The sequence below is a fragment of the Pleurodeles waltl genome, chromosome 4_1, assembly GCF_031143425.1.
Source record: "Pleurodeles waltl isolate 20211129_DDA chromosome 4_1, aPleWal1.hap1.20221129, whole genome shotgun sequence".
Taxonomy (NCBI): domain Eukaryota; kingdom Metazoa; phylum Chordata; class Amphibia; order Caudata; family Salamandridae; genus Pleurodeles; species Pleurodeles waltl.
In genome coordinates, this window is record NC_090442.1 from 857,744,952 (window position 1) to 857,764,647 (window position 19,696).

General features: G+C 49.8%; 1 protein-coding gene across 2 annotated transcripts in view; it reads left to right on the forward strand.

The window, feature by feature from the left end:
• Positions 1-19,696, forward strand: part of CEP290 (centrosomal protein 290) — a 1,276,764-nt gene that overhangs the window by 1,074,420 nt on the left and 182,648 nt on the right. The window lies entirely within an intron of this gene.

Consider the following 19,696-nt stretch of genomic DNA (forward strand, 5'->3'; position numbering starts at 1 on the left):
GTGCTTTTGGCCATCTTGTAACTATCGATAGAAAGGTCATGGAGGATTTCTGCTTTCATAATGCTTTCTTGTTGGCAGTCTATCCATTAGTGCTAGTCACAATGCAGCAGGATGAAGAAACCAGATGCTTGGTGTCAGTCACCTTAACCTTGTACAAAATTTCCTTAGGAAGCTTGAATTTGATCCCCTCAGTTCTCCCCTTTTTCCCTTTGTTTTCTGACAGTTGAAGGTCCTCTGGTCACAGTGACTAAACTCTACCCATCAAACTGCTTGACACAATACTTATTTGTACTGCAATTCTTTATTTGTTTTGAATATACAAACATAGGGCCTGATTTAGATCTTGGCAGTAACAGTCCTGCCGTCAACTTTTTGACTAAAAACATATCCGCTGATGCGATGGTCCACCTGCCGTATTTAGATGTTGGTGGTCCCTAGATGAACACTCGCAATTGAACCGCCGTCTCCGCCAAGAAACACCTTCTGCATCGAGAGAAAAGTGGCTGCCAGAGGAATCCCAGCCACCCTTCCCGCTGTGCAAATTTGAATGTGCCTTATCGAGGTCTGACCTCTGAGTCCGTGTTGGCAGATTGGGGGACAAAAGGGGAAAAATTCACCCTTTCTCCAGATTTCACTCCCATTTTCAGCTGGACACAACTGGGTGGGACCCTCCGTTGATGCTGCCATGGACCTTAGAGAAAACATGACCCCCCCTTGTCCCTGGACACGAAGGTAGGCACCCCTACATTGCCTCTGTACGTTGGGGGTTCACTGCACATGGGCAGGGACGACTACTGAGATATACATGTCACAGTACATTTTTAAAACTACTGAGACATGCATATGTCGGGGACACGAGTGGGTCAGACACCAGTGGGTATACTGTGGTACACAACACATATTGCACACATACATAACTGTCATTATGGTGCTAGTATTCATTGGCAAATTAATGCTGGCACCACAATGATGGTATGTTCACACCTTTTAACTGTGTCCATGTGTGCCCATTGCCAGGAGACCTGTATCTGTTATGTTGTGCTGCAAGTTGTGTGTGAGTCAGTATGTGTGTGTGTGTGTATATGATGTAGTGAGTAGTAGGGAGCTTGAGTGGGTGCTGTGGTTTTGTCAGTATGTGTGTGTGTAGGAAAGTACCATCTTGTCTGGCATGTTACCCCCATTTTTACTTGTGTGTCTCACTGGGATCCTGCTAGCCAGAACCCCAGTGCTCATAGTTTGTGGCCTGAATGTGTTCCCTGTATGGTGCCTAACTGTGTCACTGAGGATCTGCTAACCAGAACCTCAGTGCAATTCTCTCTCTGTCTTTAAAATTGTCACTGCAGGCTAGTGACCATTTTTACCAATTCTGATTGGCACACTGGAACACCCTTATAATTCCCTAGTATATGGTACCTAGGTACCAAGGGTATTGGGGTTCCAGGAGATCCCTATGGGCTGCAGCATTTCTTTTGCCACTTATAGGGAGCTCAGGCCATTCTTATATAGGACTGCCACTGCAGCCTGAGTGAAACTTCCACGTTATTTCACAGCCATTTTACACTGCACTTAAGTAAGATATAAGTCACCTATATGTCTAACCCTCACTTAGTGAAGGTTAGGTGCAAAGTTACTAAGTGTGAGGGCGCCCGGTCACTAGCCAAGGTGCCCCCACATTGTTCAGGGCAATTTCCCCGGACTTTGTGAGTGCGGGGACACCATTACACGTGTGCACTACATATAGGTCAATACCTATATGTAGCTTCACAATGGTAACTCCGAACATGGCCATGTAACATGTCTAAGACCATGGAATTGTTCCCCCATGACAAATCTGGTATTGGGGTGCCAGTCCTCTATCCTGGATTTTGGTTAGACAGAATCTGAGGCTGTTGGGACTCATGGCTTCCTGCATCCTGTTAGTCAAACATGCCAGGTGGCATATAAGGGCCCTGAAGTGGGACCTGAAGCTCCAGTGGGCACAGCACCAGTGAAATCTTACCGACACGGTTCAGATCTCAGAGGGAACTGCAAAAGACCTGCAGTGGGGGTTAGTAAACTGCGATTGGGTCAGAGGCAGACTCCTCTCCCTTCCCCAGCCAGATCTCACAGTAGCGACAGATGCGTCACTTTTGGGATGGGGCGACCATCTAAGAGAGGTGGAGATCAGAGGCCTCTTGTAAGGAAATGCCTCCTTGGCATGGTTACCCCCTGACTTTTTGCTGATGCCAGTTATGATTGAAAGTGTGCTGGGACCCTGCTAACCAGGCCCCAGCACCAATGTTCTTTCCCTAAACTTTACCTTTGCTTCCACATTTGGCACAGCCTCTGGCACTCAGATAAGTCCCTAGTAAAGGGTACCCCTGGTACCAAGGGCCCTGATGCCAGGGAAGGACTTTAAGGGCTGCAGCATGTATTATGCCACCCTGGGGACGCCGCACTCAGCACATGCACACTGCCTCACAGCTTGTGTGTGCTGGTGGGGAGAAAATGAATAAGTCGACATGACATTCCACTCAGAGTGTCATGCCAACCTCACACTACCTGTGGCATAGGTAAGTCACCCCTGTAGCTGGCCTTACAGCCCTAAGGCACGGTGCACTATACCACAGATGAGGGCATATGTGCATGAGCACTATGCCCCTACAGTGTCTAAGCAAAACCTTAGACATTGTAAGTGCAGGGTAGCCATAAAGAGTATATGGTCTGGGAGTTTGTCAAATATGAACTCCACAGCTCCATAATGGCTACACTGAAATCTGGGAAGTTTGGTATCAAACTTCTCAGCACAATAAATGCACACTGATGCCAGTTTGGAATTTATTGTAAAATGCACCCAAAGGGCATTTTAGAGATGCCCCCTGAATACCAGTCCGACTCCTAGTGCTAGGCTGACCAGTTTCTGCCAACCTGCCACAGCCAGACGTGTTTCTGGCCACATGGGGAGAGTGCCTTTGTCACGCTGTGGCCAGGAACAAAGCCTGTACTGGGTGGAGGTGCTTCTCAACTCCCCCTGCAGGAACTGTAACACCTGGCGGTGAGCCTCAAAGGCTCATGCCTTTTGTTACAGCACCCCAGGGTATCCTAGCTAGAGGAGATGCCCGTCCCTCCAGCCACTGCCCCCACTTTTGGCGGCAAGGCTGGGGGAAATAATGAGAAAAACAAGGAGGAGTCACCCACCAGTCAGGACAGCCCATAAGGTGTCCTAAGCTGAGGTGACCCATGCCTTTAGAAATCCTCCATCTTGAGATTGGAGGATTCCCCCAATAGGATTAGGGATGTGCCACCCCTCCCCTCAGGGAGGAGGCACAGAGAGGGTGTAGTCACCCTCCAGGACAGTAGCCATTGGCTTCTGCCCTCCTGACCTAAACACACCCCTAAATTCAGTATTTAGGGCCCCCCAGAACCCAGGAAATCAGATTCCTGCAACCTGAAACAAGAAGGAGGACTACTGACCTGAAAGCCCTGCAGAGACGACGGAGACGACAACTGCTGTGGCCCAAGCCCTACCGGCCTGTCTCCTGACAATAAAACTGCAACAGCGACGCATCCAACAGGGACCAGCAACGTCTGAAGCCTCAGAGGACTGCCCTGAACCAAAGGACCAAGAAACTCCTGTGAACAGCGGCTCTGTTCAAATCCAGCAGCAACTTTGAAACTTTCTTGCAACTTTTAAAGACCTCACTCTTCCCGCCGGAAGTGTGAGCCTTCACACTCTGCACCCAACGCCCCCGGCTCGAGCTCCAGAGAACCAACACTACAGGGAGAACTCCTAGGTGATTGTGACCTCGTGAGTAACCCGAGACGACCCCCCCCCAGAACACCCACAGCGACATATTCAGAGAGAATCCAGAGACTCCCCTGACCGCGACTGCCTGTTACAAGGCACCCGCAGCCCCCAGGACCAGAAGGAACCGAACCTCGGTGCAGAAATGACCATCAGGCGACCCTCTGCCTAGCCCATTTGGTGGCTGGCCCGAGAAGCCACCCGTGCCCTGCCTGCACCGCTAGAGTGACCCCCGGGTCCCTCCATTGATTTCTATACAAAACCCGACACCTGCTTTGCACACGGCACTCGGCCGCCCCTGTGCCGCTGAGGGTGTGTTTTGTGTGCCTACTTGTGTCCCCCTCAGTGCTCTACAAAACCCCCCTGGTCTACCCTCCAAGGACGCGGGTACTTACCTGCTGGCAGACTGGAACCGGAGCACCCCTGTTCTTCATAGGCGCCTATGTGTTTTGGGCTCCTCTTTGACCTCTGCACATGACTGGCCCTGTGCTGCTGGTGTGGTAACTTTGGGGTTGCCTTGAACCCCCAACGGTGGGCTGCCTGTGCCCAGGAACTTGAACTTGTAAGTGCCTTACTTACCTGAAAAACTAACCATTACTTACCTCCCCCAGGAACTGTTGATTTTTGCACTGTCAACTTTTAAAATAGCTTACTGCCATTTTAACTAAAGCTGTGTATGTTACTGCTCTAATTCAACGTTCCTAACTTACCTGTGTGGATTACCTTGCATTTTGTGTTTACTTCAAATCTTGAACTTGTGGTTCTGAAACTAAATTAAGAAAATATATTTTTCTATATTAAAAACTATTGGCCTGGAGTTAAGTCTTTGAGTGTGTGTTCCTCATTTATTGCCTGTGTGTGTACAACAAATGCTTAACACTACCCTCTGATAAGCCTACTGCTCGACCACACTGCTACAAAATAGAGCAATAGAATTATCTAATTTTGCCACTATCTTACCTCTAAGGGAAACCCTTGGACTCTGTGCACACTATCTCTGACTGTGAGATAGTATATACAGAGCCAACTTCCTACACCTCTGGTCTCCGGCGGAATCCCCCCTCCATATCAACTTGCTGGAGTTCCAGGCGATCTGACTGCCATTGAAAGCATTTCTTCCTGTTGTGAAAGGGAAGATAGTGCAGTTGTTCATGGGCAACACCACCGCGATGTGGTACTGCAACAAGCAGGGCGGTCTGGGGTTGTGAACCCTTTGTCAAGAGGCTCTGCGTCTCTGGAAATGGCTGAAACAGCAGGGATGACCTTGGTGGTTCAACACCTGCCAAGTTCTCTGAACGCCAGGGCGAACGAACTCAGCCGTTGATGCCTAGCGGATCACGAATGGTATCTCCATCCGGAGGTGGTGCAAGGACTCTTTCAGCAGTGGGGAGGGCCTTGGTTAGATCTGTTCGCCTCTGCAGAGAATGCTCAATCTAAGTAGTATTGCATGTTGGAGTTTTCAAGGCGGCAATGCTTTTTGTCACGATTGGAGTTCAGGCCTCTTGTACGCTTTTCCGCCCGTACCACTCCTGCCCAGAGTTGTCAAGAAGATCAAGAATGACTGGGCCCAAGTCATCCTTGTGGCTTCAGATTGGGCACAGAGAGTCTGGCATCCCGAGCTTCTCAAAATGAGCATCAATCCTCCCATCAAGCTGCTCCTTCGGGAGGATCTTCTGTTGCAGCAGCAGGAGAGGGTTCTCCACTCGACCCTGTCAACTCTTCGCCTTCATGCGTGGAGATTGATATGCAGCAGTTAATGGCTTTTGACCTTTCTCCTGAAATATTTTGGCAGCCAGGCGTCCCTCTACTAAAACGCTATACGCCTGCCGCTGGAAACGCTTTGTATATTATTGTACAGAAAAGCCTAATGATCCTCTTTCTGCCCCCCGTAGATCCATAGGGAGCCCATGCAAAGGCTTCTACTGGACTCCCATTACAGCCTGTTGGAAATTGTGCATGCACCCTTTCACAGCCATTTACACTGCTCCAGGTCGCTTATAAGTCACCCTTATAACAGGCCTCCCAACCCTGAAGGCTGGATGCAGAGTACCTGTGTGTGAGGGTACCCCTGCACTAACAGAGGTGCCCACACGCCGCCCAGGACCATTTTCCTGGACTTCGTTAGTACGGGGACCCTATTTTACGCGTAACTCCGAATATGGCCATGTAAGGTGTCTAACATTTTGGAATTATATCCCAATGCCGATGCTAGCATTGGTTGTATAATTCCATGCAGTCTGGGGGCTCCACACAGGACCCCCAGTACTGCCATACCAGCCTTCTGAGGTTTTCAAGGCAGCCCCAGCTGCTTCCACCTCATAGGCAGGTTTCTGCCCTCCTGTTGCTCAAGCAGCTCGAGCCAAGGAAGGCAGAACAAAGAATTTCCTTTGGGAGAGGGGTGATATACCCTCTCCCTTTGGAAATAGGTGTTGCAGGCATGGAAAGGGGAGCCTCCTAGAGCCTCTGGAAATGCTTTGCAGGGCACAGATGGTGCCCTCCTTGCATAATACAGTCTACACCGGTTCAGGGACCCCCAGCCCCTTCTCTGGCGTGAAACTGGAAATGGCTTAGGTCCCCTTTCCTCAAGAAGTGCATGATCCAGCAACACGGGTGGTGGACTAAAGTGGTCCCGATGGTCCTGAAGTCCAGCTGTCCAACTTTGGTGGAGGTAAGAGTTTGCCTCCCAACGCAAGACAGTACCCCCATGCACTGCGTGTTTTGCAGTTGCCAAGGCTTGTTGGCATCCTTCCACGAAGTTCTTCGTGCACAGCACAGCTCCGGCCCCCAGCACTCGTTCCTGCAATGCACAGCTTCCTGAGTGGTTCTCCGGCGGCGTGAGATTCCTTTGTGTAGTGCTGCGTGAGCCTCCTTTTGCTCCTTCTTTTTCCCTGTGCTGTGGGACTCCGGCGCGCGCTGAATGGTTTTCTGAGGGCTCTCTGAGTTACTGAGTGTTCCCTCTATCTCCCCCTCCTGGGTAGAGGCCATCAGGTCCCAGACAGCGGCATTTTCCCCTAATTGCGTGCTTTGCGTGTGCTAAGGCTTGTTGGCGGCAACCAGCGACACAAACCAGACTGCAATCATCCATCCGGCATGGGACATCATCTGCACCAACGAGGAACCCGCATCTGTCTTCAAACTTTTATATAATTTTTAAGACCAAAATGGTTCAGATACGTTAAGTACTTTTTGAGTTATGATTTTTCAAAGTTTTAATAGTTCGTCTTTCTGTACATAATTATGCACCATAGGAATCAATGGAAGGCCACCTAGAAAAATGCATATATAATCACACAGGTGAGTTACCAGTCTCCTCTTTTGCGGGATGGTCGATGACATTGGTGGGCACACCGTGTCAGATGGGGAATCTCGGGCGGCTCCCGGTTCTGGCAGGAGCAGTGCTGGAAAGTCTCTTGGCACAGGCACTGGGCCACTTAGGGTTAGGGACCGTGACACACAGCAGGTTCCGCGATGCAGGGCTCAGGATGGTGGGATGCAGGGCGAGTTGGAGGTCTTGGAAGCTGCGCACAATGAAACCCTTTGGAGCTGGAGGTAAGTCTTCGTCCGGGGCCTTGCAGGATGCCGAGGGCGCTCTGGTGGGAGGTCTGGGGTGTTCCTGAAGTCCCTCGACTGAGGTTTCCTCCTGGTCCTGTTGCAACTCTGGGAGAGATGTTTTTGCTATTGTCCGACATGCACCGACCAGTACCACAGGTATTGGCACTCCCTATCCCTGTGCTCTTGTGTCCCTGTGTACATTAGCATCATCTGGCGAGGGAGCAGAGGCACCGGCGAGTGGGGATGTAGCAGCCCACGGTTCCAAGGAGGCAAGAGGACCAGTGGGTTGGAGGGCTAGTGGAGTACCACGGAGAGGCAACTACCACTGGAGGTAGTGACTCTGTTACCTCCTCCGATGGCAGCTCCCTGGTGGTGGCGGACCCTACCGGACCCACCCATTCTTTGTCAACTTGCACCACCCCCCATACCATCACCGCCCTCCCAGTTGCTCCCCTCCGAGTTGCCCGTGCCCGCTCAACCAGGAAGGTGGGTGTCTCCTTTGCCCCAGGCACCTCATCTCCTGCCCCAGTCAGTCCTGCTGCCCTCACGGAGGAGGCTATTGACCTCCTGAGAACCATTTCTGTAGCGCAGACAACCATCGTGAATGCCATCCAGGGCTTAGCATCCCAGATGCAGCAATGCAATGCATACCTAGAAGGTATTCACAGTGCCTTGTCTGGCTTACAGAGATCTTTTAAGGCTCTGGCCTCCTCTTTGACGGCAGCCAGTGTCCCTGGTTTTTCCGTCCCCCCTCCCACCACCTCCACCTCTTCCAGCACCCCACTCTCTTTACCCATCCCAAACACACATACAGACAGGTATGCACACAGATCAACACACAAGAAGCACACAGACAAACACAAGCACCACACTTCCCACCACAGGCAGGCGCACACCCAACATACCAAAGCACACAACAACATCCACTTCCCCCAGTGTGTCAGCCTCTCCCGCCACACTGTCTGTCACCTCACCATGCACACCCACACGCACTGCACCCTCAGTCACTGCTGCTGCCCACAATCATGCAGTCACCACAACATCTGACAATCAGACATTCACCCCAGTCACCACACCTGCACTCAACACAACTACATTTACAGAAACTTGCAGCACACTCACCAGACCTGGAACACCCAGACAACATCCATCTACACTGGCAGCCTGTCTACTCCCACTGTGTCCACCCCCCCTCCCAAAACACTCAAACGTTCGCACACATCCCCACCACCCACATCCACCACACATAAGCATACTATACAGGCACCTGCATCCATGTCCGGCACACGTACACCTGGTACAAGCACTCCCTCAACCTCCACTCCCAGACCTGCCTCAAAATCCCCTCCAACTGCACCCAAGAAGCTTTTCCTATCCCGTGTTGACCTGTTTGAACCCACTGGCCCACCCCGTCTTGTCCCTAAACTTTCCCATGTCCTTGCCCAGTCCACTCCTTCCTCATCTAAGTCCGCCCCCAATCCGCCCTTCCCATTCCGATGTCCCTTCCCCAGGAAGGAAGAAGCCCCCATGTTGCCCCAGGTCCCTCTGTCTCCCCTGGTCCAGGCCCATTCCCCCTCCTTCCAAGGACAAGCCCAAACCCCCTCCACCTCCCAAACGTAAGCCGAAGAACCCCACCTCCAGACCTAAGTCCCCACCCGCCACCTCCTGCCCCTGTTCCCTGAGATACCTGGCTGCACCATTGATGCCCCTTTCCAGTGGAGTTCCCTTTGCACACGTGGGAGTCAAGTTTGGGCTATATTTGCCCTTCAGGCACTTTACGATGGACTGGCCAATGGCCTTATTGGGACATTACCTTTGTTCGTTCAAATACATTTTAAGTGCCTAGCAGTGCTGTTGGAACAATATAGTGACGTGCAGCATTTCACTGTGGGGGTGTGGTGTGCACAGGAGTGTACATTCGTGCAGGTATTTGTTGGCTTATGTCTGGTAAGTACATTTTGTGTATGGTATGTATGGCTTGGGATGGTGGGAGTGTTTGGGAGTGCGTTGCAGGGTGGGGTGGTGGGTGTGTAACCGTGTCCTTTCTTCCTATATGTACTAGGCTGTGGTACTTACCGTAATCGTTGGTCCCGGAGGATTATGGCAAGGAGAAGCACTGGCAGTATTTCCAACTCTCGCTCCATGTCTGTGTCGGCGTGTTCTGTGTACCTCCGATAAGTGTTTCCTTTTTATATTGTTCGTTTGTTGTTCCCACCTCAGAACTGATGGCGGTGTGGCGTTTCATTATTTGGTGGGTGGATAGGGCCTTTACACCGGCCTGAGGGCGGCCTCCTCCATCATCGTCGGGACTACAGAAATGGCAGTGTGTGGATGGACCGCTACTTGTTTCTCATGAGCTTTATTATTTGGCGGTCCGGACCGCCAGCCTGTTGGCAGTAGTTACCGCTGGCGGTGCAGTGTTTACCGCCATGTTGACCACCTATGTCTGAAAGATGATACTTTCCTACATAGCCCCCTCACAAACAAAATATGATAATACTAGCCTCTACCCAGGTGAGTCTTCATTTTCTAGTTGGAAATATCTGGAAAGTCCATCTGCGTTGACATGGCTACTCCCAGGTCTATGTTCCACTGAAAAGTGCATCCCCTGTAGGAAAATGGACCACCTGAAAAGTTTTGGATTTTCACCTTTCATCGGTTCAAGCCATAAGAGGGACTTGTGCTAAATTGGAACATTGAAGTGAGTGCCATTAAGGTATGGTCTCAACTTCTTCTTCAAGGCCCAGTCCCCAGCAAAGGCCTCCCTCTCAATGGCTGACCAACACTTCTCTCTGGGGGTTAACCTTCTGATGATAAAAGATACAGATTGATTCTGGCCCTCTCCATTATGATTAGATAGTTCTGCTTCTATTCCTATTTCTGAAGCATCTGTCTGGACAATGAATTGTTATAACAGTCAGGGCTTTTAAGAATTGGAGCTGAGCACATGGCCTTTTTCAGGGCCTCAAAGGCCTCTTGACAGCTAACTGTCCTTCATACAATTTTAGGCATCTTTTTGGAAGTGAGATCATTCAAGGGGATCACAATGGAGCCATACCCTTAAAAAAATCTCCTGTAATACTCAGCCAGGCCCAGAAAAACCCTGTCCTGAGCCTGGATAATTTGAGCAACCCATTCTGTAATGGTTTGGATTTTGCTCTGTATGGGCTGAAGTAAACCATTTTGCTCTGTCCTATCTGGTATTTGGTAGCCTTGATAGTTAATACATCTTGCGTTCTTGAACTTTTCTCACAAAATAATAGTGGGACTCAGTGGCAAGCATCTTGCCCACGCTTCTGGATGAAATCAGGTGCACCCTTGCCCCTATGATTTAAGATGGCCAGCAAGCAGCGTATCTAATCATTTGCTGAGGTGTGGATACTACTGACTCTGTGGGTCGGGCCATGACCTCTTCAGTTGTACTACGTTGCCATGCATGGTTACGTGCCTCTGGATCTTCAGAGGCAGTTCAAGTCGCATTGATTGATATGCCTTTGATGGTGTCCATTTATTTGGTGCATGGGCTGACTTCGCTTTAAAGCGTTTTTGTGACAGTAGGGGTGGAACAGCTAATTAGTTGAGTTCCTCTTTACCCTTTTACCTCCTATACTTTATTGTAGTGGGTTATTTGTCTTTACTTGTTTCACAGTTGACCCATGCTTTGGCAGTGCTCTGAGGCATTTTCAATTGTATGTTTGTTCCACCTAAATGTGACACCATGTGGGTGTTCCTGCTTTTGGCAGTTGTTATTTTTCCTTAAGTTGTCTAGGATAGAGTATTGGGGTGTATATTTCCCAGGAACCCTGTGAAGGTTTCATGTATGATGCTTCAAGGCTCTTCTATTATTATTTTTATTATTCATGGTGTGAAAGTGGTAGTTCTGCATTTCAAGTTTGTCAATGACAGCATCTCAGCTGTTTATCTCTCTTTGATTCTTTACGATACACAATATAAAATAAATGTCTTTTACTTTACTCTGAAGGAGAGCAGGTGTTTAAGAGTTGATACCTTCATGGTATGTACCTTACTCTAAGTGGTGTATAGTTTTGTATGCCTGGTGAGCATTGTATATATTTATATATAAAACGTCATATGGGGGTACAGAGTTGCTTCCTCCACAGAAAGTTATGTTTCTAACTTGAGAGATAAGGTCTAGTATCCCTTATAAGGAACTTATACTATTATCAACTCCATGGGAGTATCAGTAGATTATTTAATTTCTGTCACAGACTTTTTAAAGATAATCTTACTATTATTCAGGACAACCTTAGGTTCTTTATAAGGATTATATAGCACTAATGATGTCTGTTTACTAAGTTCTTCTTGCACTATCAAACAAGGTCGCTGTTGATCTTTTATCTATAAAATATGGTAGTATCCGTTTTCTACTTTTGGTAGATTTGATTCATTAGAAATCCAGAAAGTATCATCTTGGGGACTTTCAGACTTTGTTTGTTTTGATCTTAAATGTTTTATAGCAGAGCTTTGGTCACATGGAGCTCACGTCATGCTCCTTGACTGAGAGCCCCAGGGAGCAGCGCTATGGCAGCCGCGACGCGCTGCTGAACTCACCGATGAAAACACAGCTGCATTGAGGAGTGCGCCTTCATCTCTGCCATCCACACTCCTTTCCTGCGGAAAATGCCCGGAGTCTGGGGGTTCCAATAGAAGGAGACCTTTTTGAAGAAAAGACTTGAACTCACAGATGGGAGCTGCACAATAGAGGCCGGGGTACACTGTTCCATGCGCCGCTCTGATTTACAGCGGCACAGGATCACGTTCCATCTCTTTCCCTTGCCCCTCCCCTCCGACCTAGAAGCCGCATGGAGGCTGGGGCTGACTTTTGGATTCCTTTGGATTTGTCCGACAAGTCGGAGCCTGTGTTGTGCTGGCTCCGACAACACGCGTTGCTCCCGTTCGAGCTAAGAAATGAGTTCTTCTGCTCTGGCGAAGCAGGGACACAGTGGAGTGTCCAGTAACCACGGGATCGTGATTTGATTTTTTTGTCAGCCTTTTGGGGTGACATTCCCCACACCTTGGAAAATGTCTTAAAATACTGCTGCTACACAAGGAGAAGGAGGAAGGCAAGGTGGAGCATTCATAGTTCAATTCAGCTTGGCAGGCATAGCTCCATCCAAAAAGTCTCTTCAAGGGAGTCCCCTGTGATTCAGGATCTTTTATCTTCTTCCTTAGGTCTCACAGCCATGCTGGAACCTAATATAACGGATTATGTGAAACAGTCTGTGGAATGGTCTTTCAGTCTATGGAGCCACTACTCCAAATACACTCCCAGCCTTCCTCTTCCCTTCCAGCCAGTGGTGCCATTGAATCTTCTTCTGTATCACCGATTCCAATGACACCAGGCAGCCCCCCCTTGGCCGTCCTTCAATTTCCCCTCAACTCAAGGAGAAACATTCAGCGAAACCTGCTTATCCCTTATTTTCAAATCCTAATAGCAACGTCAAAGGATCACTTAAATCGATCAAAACGGGCAGAAAAGAAGGAGGGCTTGAGAGGATAACTTTCCCAAGAAAAGCAACTTTGACTTATTCTGGAGTATCTCCTTCTCTGGCTTCAAATTTTGTCTCGGAGGGGCCACACATAGAAGTATCCTTTTTAACTGCAGCTAATTCAAATACTGGGTCTCAAACCCTCGCTTCTCCTAACCTCCTCATTCTGGATTGTTCATCATGCAGGACAAAGGGCACTTCAACTATGGAGGAGCTGATGGGGCAGATTTTACCTGAGCTTCGAGCTAATAAACTATCTCAGGAGGACACTCGTAGGGAGACGAAAGATCAGCTTTCCCAACTGAATACTCATTTAACTCTTCTTTCTTTTCGAGTTTCACAGGTGGGACAGAAGGTCTGAAGATGTTGAAAATCAAGCAGAATCAACAACGTCCTGGATCCAGTCTGAACTGGAGGATCTCCAGCTCAAATTGGATGAAGTTGAAAATAGGTCCCGCCGCTCTAACCTCAGATTTGTAGGGGTCAATGAGGAGATCGAAGCAGCCTCATCTGTGGCCAAAATTGTCTCGGAACTCATCTATAAAGCCGTCCTTCCGGATAGGGATAAAACGGAAGGGGACCTCTCAATCATGAGGGCTCACAGGGTACCCTTCACCCACCCTGCTAATTCAAAGTACCCTTGTACCATTTTGGTTAACTTTGGAGACTATAGAATCAAGGAGCGTATACTCTCTGAAGCTAGAAAAGTGAGGGAGTTTAAGTCTGATGATAGCTTCACTTTTCGTGTTTTTTCTGATATGTCAGTAGCAGCTGCTCACCGGCGCCGCAAGTTTGTAGGATTAATTGATGACTTTAAAAGATTGGAGGCACCGTCTGGTATTGGGTCAAGCGAAAGTATTCCAGAATGTTCAAGAAGCAAGAAAGTTTTGGGAACTCTTAAAAAAGCAAGGAGATGATACTGGATAAGGGAAAAGAGGGAACAAGGGGGGAAGAAGATATCATTTGTGACACTGTATGTTATTGGTATTTTGCACATGGTATCGCTCAATATTTGTTTGCTTGCTACGAGAAGAAGGCACAAGGAAAGAAATGGGGGGTGGCAGGAGAATCGGGTGAGAGGGGAAGGTAGGGGAGACAACAGGAATGTCTCTTCATGAGTTTTTTTTTTTTCTCTTGGCGCGGTCTGACTACTGTTCGCTATGTGGCCGCCATGCTGCTCTTTATTGAGAACAGGGCTCTAGGGGTGCCATGTCAATGCACTCTTGTGTTGGGTCTGTGGGTGAGGGTTTGGGGGAAGAGAGGGGATCACTGTCTGGTGGGGTCATGACGGGTGACCCGCCAGTGAAGAGGGAGGGGAGACTCTGCTTTAGGGTGGGGGGGTTGCACTAGGGTGGGGGAACAGAGCAGATGATAAATTAGACGAAAAACTGGATTATAATTGGGACAGAGCCTCTCTACAAAAAATAGTTGCATGGAAATGCCTCTTTGACATGGTTAGCCCCTGACGTTTTGCCTTTTGTTGATGCCAGTTATGATTGAAAGTGTGCTGGGATCCTGCTAACCAGGCCCCAGCACCAGTGTTCTTTCCCTAAACTGTACCTTTGTTCCCACAATTGGCACAGCCCTGGCACCCAGACAAGTCCCTTGTAAATGGTACACCTGGTACCAAGGGCCATGATGCCAGGGAAGGTCTCTAAGGGCTGCAGCATGTCTTATGCCACCCTGGGGAACCCTCACTCAGCACATGCACACTGCCTCACAGCTTATGTGTGCTGGTGGGGAGAAAATATCTAAGTCGACATGGCACTCCCCTCAGAGTGCCCTGCCAACCTCACACTGCTTGTGGCATGGGTAAGTCACCCCTCTAGCAGGGCTTACAGCCCTAAGGCAGGGTGCACTATACCACAGGTGAGGGCATATGTGCATGAGCACTATGCCCCTACAGTGTCTACGCAAAACCTGAGACACTGTAAGTGCATGGTAGCCATAAAGAGTATATGGTCTGGAAGTTTGTCAAATACGAACTCAACAGTTCCATAATGGCTACTCTGAAATCTGTGAAGTTTGGTATCAAACTTCTCAGCACAATAAATGCACACTGATGCCAGTGGAACTTATTGTAAAATGCACCCAGAGGGCATCTTAGAGATGCCCCCTGAATACCAGTCTGACTCCTAGTGCTAGGCTGACCAGTTTCTGCCAGCCTGCCACAACCAGATGAGATTCTGGCCACGTGGGGAGAGTGCCTTTGTCACTCTGTGGCCAGGAACAAAGCCTGTACTGGCTGGAGGTGCTTCTCACCTCCCCCTGCAGGAACTGTAACACCTGGTGGTGAGCCTCAAAGGCTCACCCCTTTTGTTACAGCACCCCAGGGCATCCCAGCTAGTGGAGATGCCGGCCCCTCTGGCCACTGCCCCCACTTTTGGCAGTAAGGCTGGAGGAGATAATGAGAAAAACGAGGAGGAGTCACCCACCAGTCAGGACAACCCCTAAGGTGTCCTGAGCCGAGGGGACCCCTGCCTTTGGAAATCCTCCATCCTGAGATTGGAGGATTCCCCCAATAGGATTAGGGCTGTGCCCCCCTCCCCTCAGGGAGGAGGCACAAAGAGGGTGTAGCCACCCTCCAGGTCAGTAGCCATTGGCTACTGCCCTCCTGACCTAACACACACCTCTAAATCTAGTATTTAGGGGCACCCTAGAACCCAGGAAATCAGATTCCTGCATCCTACAAGAAGAAGAAGGACTGCTGACCTGAAAGCCCTGCAGAAACGACAAAGACGACAACTGACTTGGTCCCAGCCCTACCGGCCTGTCTCCAGACAAAAAACCTGCACAGCGACGCATCCAACAGGGACCAGTGATCTCTGAAGCCTCAGAGAACTGCCCTGAACCCGAAGGACTAAGAAACTCCTGAGACATTGTAAGTGCAGTGTGACCATACTGAATATATGGGCCGGGAGTTTGTCATTATGAACTCCACAGCTCGATAATGGCTTCATTGAAGTCCGGGAAGTTTGGTATCAAACTTCTCAGCACATTAAACCCACATTGATGTCAGTGTTGGATTTATTGAAAAACGCACCCAGAGGGCATCTTAGAGATGCCCCCTGTAATTTATCCAAGCTTCTAATGCAGGACTGCCCGGTCTGTGCCAGCCTGTCCCTTCCAGACAAGTTTCTGACCACATGGGGTGAGAACCTTTGTGGCCAGAAGCAAAGCCTACACTGGGTGAAGGTGCTTCACACCTCCCCCTGTAGGAACTTGAACACCTGGTGGTGAGCCTCAAAGGCGCAGGCCTCTTGTCACAGTGCCCCAAGGCACTCCAGCTAGTGAAGATGCCCTCCCCCGGACAAATCCCCACTTTGGCAGCAAGTCCAGAGTAAAATGTAGAGAAAACATGGAGGACTAACCACTTCAGCTGGGACCACCCCTAAGATGTCCAGAGCTGAAGTGACCTCCTCCTTGCAAAATCCTCCATTTTGGTTTTGGAGGACAGGGACCAATAGGATTAGGTCTATGTACCCCTCACCAAAGGGAGTGGACACCGGAAAGGTGTAGTCACCCTCAGGGACAGTAACCACTGACTACTGCCCTCTGACCCCTGTAAAGCCCCTAAATCCAGGATTAAAGGCTTCCCTGAACCTAGCTCATCAGATTCCTGGCATCCTCAATAAGAATACAAGAAGAAAGACTACTAAACTGACCCCCAGCAGAGAAGCCTGAAGACACCAACTGACTTGGCCCCAGCACTACAGGCCTGTCTCCAGCTTCTGAAGCCCTGCTACAAGAAGGCAACACATCCTGCAGGACCAGAGACCTCTTAAAAACCTCAAGAGGGTTGCCTGCACCCAAGAGGACCATGATCTCCCGTGGACAGCGGCCCTGTTCAAAAAGAAACTACAACAAAGGACTCTAGAGCAGCCCCGGATTCACTCTGCACCTGATGCCCAAGGTCCGTGTCCAGTTGGCACAACCAACTGGAGCTGGTCCCCAGGTGATTCTAACCTAGTGTCCACCCTGGCCCAACACGACGACGCATGCAGCCTAAATCTAGGAGACCCCCCTGACCATGAAAGAACAGGACGAAGATTCCCGACGGCAAGAGGTACCCCTGCACCCTCAGCCCCCTGGCCTTGAGGAGTCCAAGCTTTGGTGCAGCAACATCCAGCAGGCAGCCCTCCTCCTTGTCCAGCCTTTAATTTTACAGCACCAACCCCCTGTACTTAGCCTGCAGCATTTTTGAGACCCCAGGAATCCCCCTTTTGGAAATCATTGGGAGCCTGATGCTGTGTTTGCACCATGTACCCAGCTGCCCCTGTGCCGCTGACGGTGTGCGTTTGGTGCTGACCTGTGGCCTCCCCGGTGCTCCTCTAAACCCACCTGGTCTGCCCTCCGAAGATGCGGGTACTTACCTGAAAGCAGGTCTGATTCCGAGTCCCCCCTGTCTCCATAGTAGCCCGTGTTAAATCTCCTTCAACTTTGACCTCTGCACCCGGCCGCCCCCATGTTGCTGGTGGTGGGTGTTTGTGGTTAACTTGAACCCCAACCTGTGAACATCCTAACCCCCCAGAGACTGGAAGTGTAAGACATGTATTTACCTTGAAACTGTGCTAACTTTTCTTCCCCCAAGAACTGTTTGTGAAAATTGCAGCGTCAAATTTTAAAACAGATATTTGCTATTTTCATGAAAACCGTTTAACTCACCAAATTGAAACAGTGGTATTTATACATATGTTGGATACTTGCTTGCAAATATACTTACCTGCAACTTGAATCTTGTAGTTCTAGAAATAAAAAAACAAAATATAGTTTTGCTATATAAAAACCATTAGCCTGGAGTTAATCATTGAATGTGTGCTTCCTTTATTGCCAGTGTGTGTACAACAAATGCTTTGCACTACCCTCTGATAACTGCTCGACCACACTACTGCAAAAGATAGCATTAGTATTATCTACTTTAGCCTCTGTTACGCCTCTGGGGAACCCCTGGACCCTGGGCACACTATGGACTTCATTACGACTTTGGCGGTCTTCCAGGAAGACCGCCAAAGCTGCGGGTGCCAGGTGACTGCCCACTATATCCCAGGTACTGCTGGATTTCCGCCACACTTTGGGCAGAAATCCAACAGTAGTTGTGCTGGCGGGCGGAGGCACCCTGGCGATTCCACCACCGGGCCCGCCAGTAGTACTGCTGGGAGGGTGGACGGTGAAAGCACCCCTTCCCGTTCCCTGCCAGACGACCTCCCTGGAACAGGTAAGGTGATCCTCCGACAAGGGAGGGGGTATTGTATGTGCATGTATGAGTGTGTGGTGTCTGGGTGTGGGAGTGAATGCGTGGTTGTATGCATGTCTGAATGTTGAAGTGAGTGCATGTTTGCATGTAGGTGTGTATGTGTGTGAGTATGCATGCTTGAATGGGTGTGAGTATGCCTGCTTGAATGCGTGTATGAATGTAGTTGTGAATGTGTGTGTGAATGTATTTGTGAATGCATGCATGGATGTTGTGAATGCATGCATGGATGTTGTTTGAGAATGCCTGTATGGATGCGTGTGAGTGGATGCATGTATGCAGGTGTCAGTGAATGAGTGTATGCCTGGTGCATGTGGCTGTCTGTGTGCATTTATGCAGGGTGGGGGGTGATGTGGCTGAAGGAAGGGTGGGGAGTGGGGGTTATGTGGCTGAGAGGGGGAGGTGGGGGATGGGGAGTATTGAAAGGCAGATGATGTGGCTGAAGGGAAGGATGGGGGGGGTCTAGTGCTTGCTGGGGTGGGGGCAGCTCCCGGTGACAGGGAAAGAATTACCTGTCACCGGTAGCCTTTCCGCCATGGTTTTCGTGGCGGTATTGGCATCGCAGCAAACATATCAGAAGCACTGCTCCTAATATTGCCGGTGGTCTTCTGTGGCCTGCCGGGTTGGAGATGATCATCTCCGGCCCGATGGTTCCAACCACCATGGCGATATGAGTGGACATGTGGCGGGTTGGCAGAGGCCAACCCACCACACTCATAATGTGGCAGTGTGCACCGCCAGCCTATTGGTGGTGGGGCCGCCACATTTACCCTTGTGGTTAAAAGACTACCAGGGTCAAAATGACCACCTGTGTCTCATTTCGATATAGTATGTACAGCGCGAGCTTCCGACAGCGCCTCAATGATTTTCGTGCCATGGCCAATTCATTGGCCTTTGCGCCAACCCCTCAGCCCCTGAGTCTGTCTTTTGTGGCTATGGTAGTGGTATCAACCATGCCAATTCCCATCCAGCCACCGTGCCACGAATGCCGCACAACCTCTGTGTGGTTGTGGGTGCGGGATTCACTGAACTAGTGGGTCAGGTGGCCAGCGGTCTGGTCAGTCTGCCAACTCACTCTCTTCAGCAGCCTCTAAACCCTTCCAGTCTGCCTTCCCTCGCATCCACCCCTCAACCTAGGACCAGTTGGCGGCAGAATTTGCTGTCACTTGCCCCACTGGCAATCGATTACTTCAGACAGGTGGGTTTGCAGATAGTCCGAAGGGACTACTCCTTCCTCTTCGAGGCTACCGCTCCATGCATGCCACCATCTTATGACCGGATCATTTGTCTTTTCCATGCGAGGAAGTTGTGGCTCTTTCGGCCAAGGGAGCTATAATGAGGGTTCCAGTGCCAAAATTAGGCTGTGGCTGCTATTCCTGCTACTTTCTGGTACCCAGAAAGGACTAGGGTTTTAGCCCTATCCTAGACTATCAGCCCTATCCTAGATTATCAGCCCCCTAATCTCTTACTTAAGAAGTTCAAGATGCTTATGTTGGCTCAGGTATTGTTTGCCCTGGACCCAGGAGACTGGATGGTAGCGTCAGACTTGCAGGACACTTATTTTCAAATCCCCGTTCTGCCTGCGCACAGATGTTACTT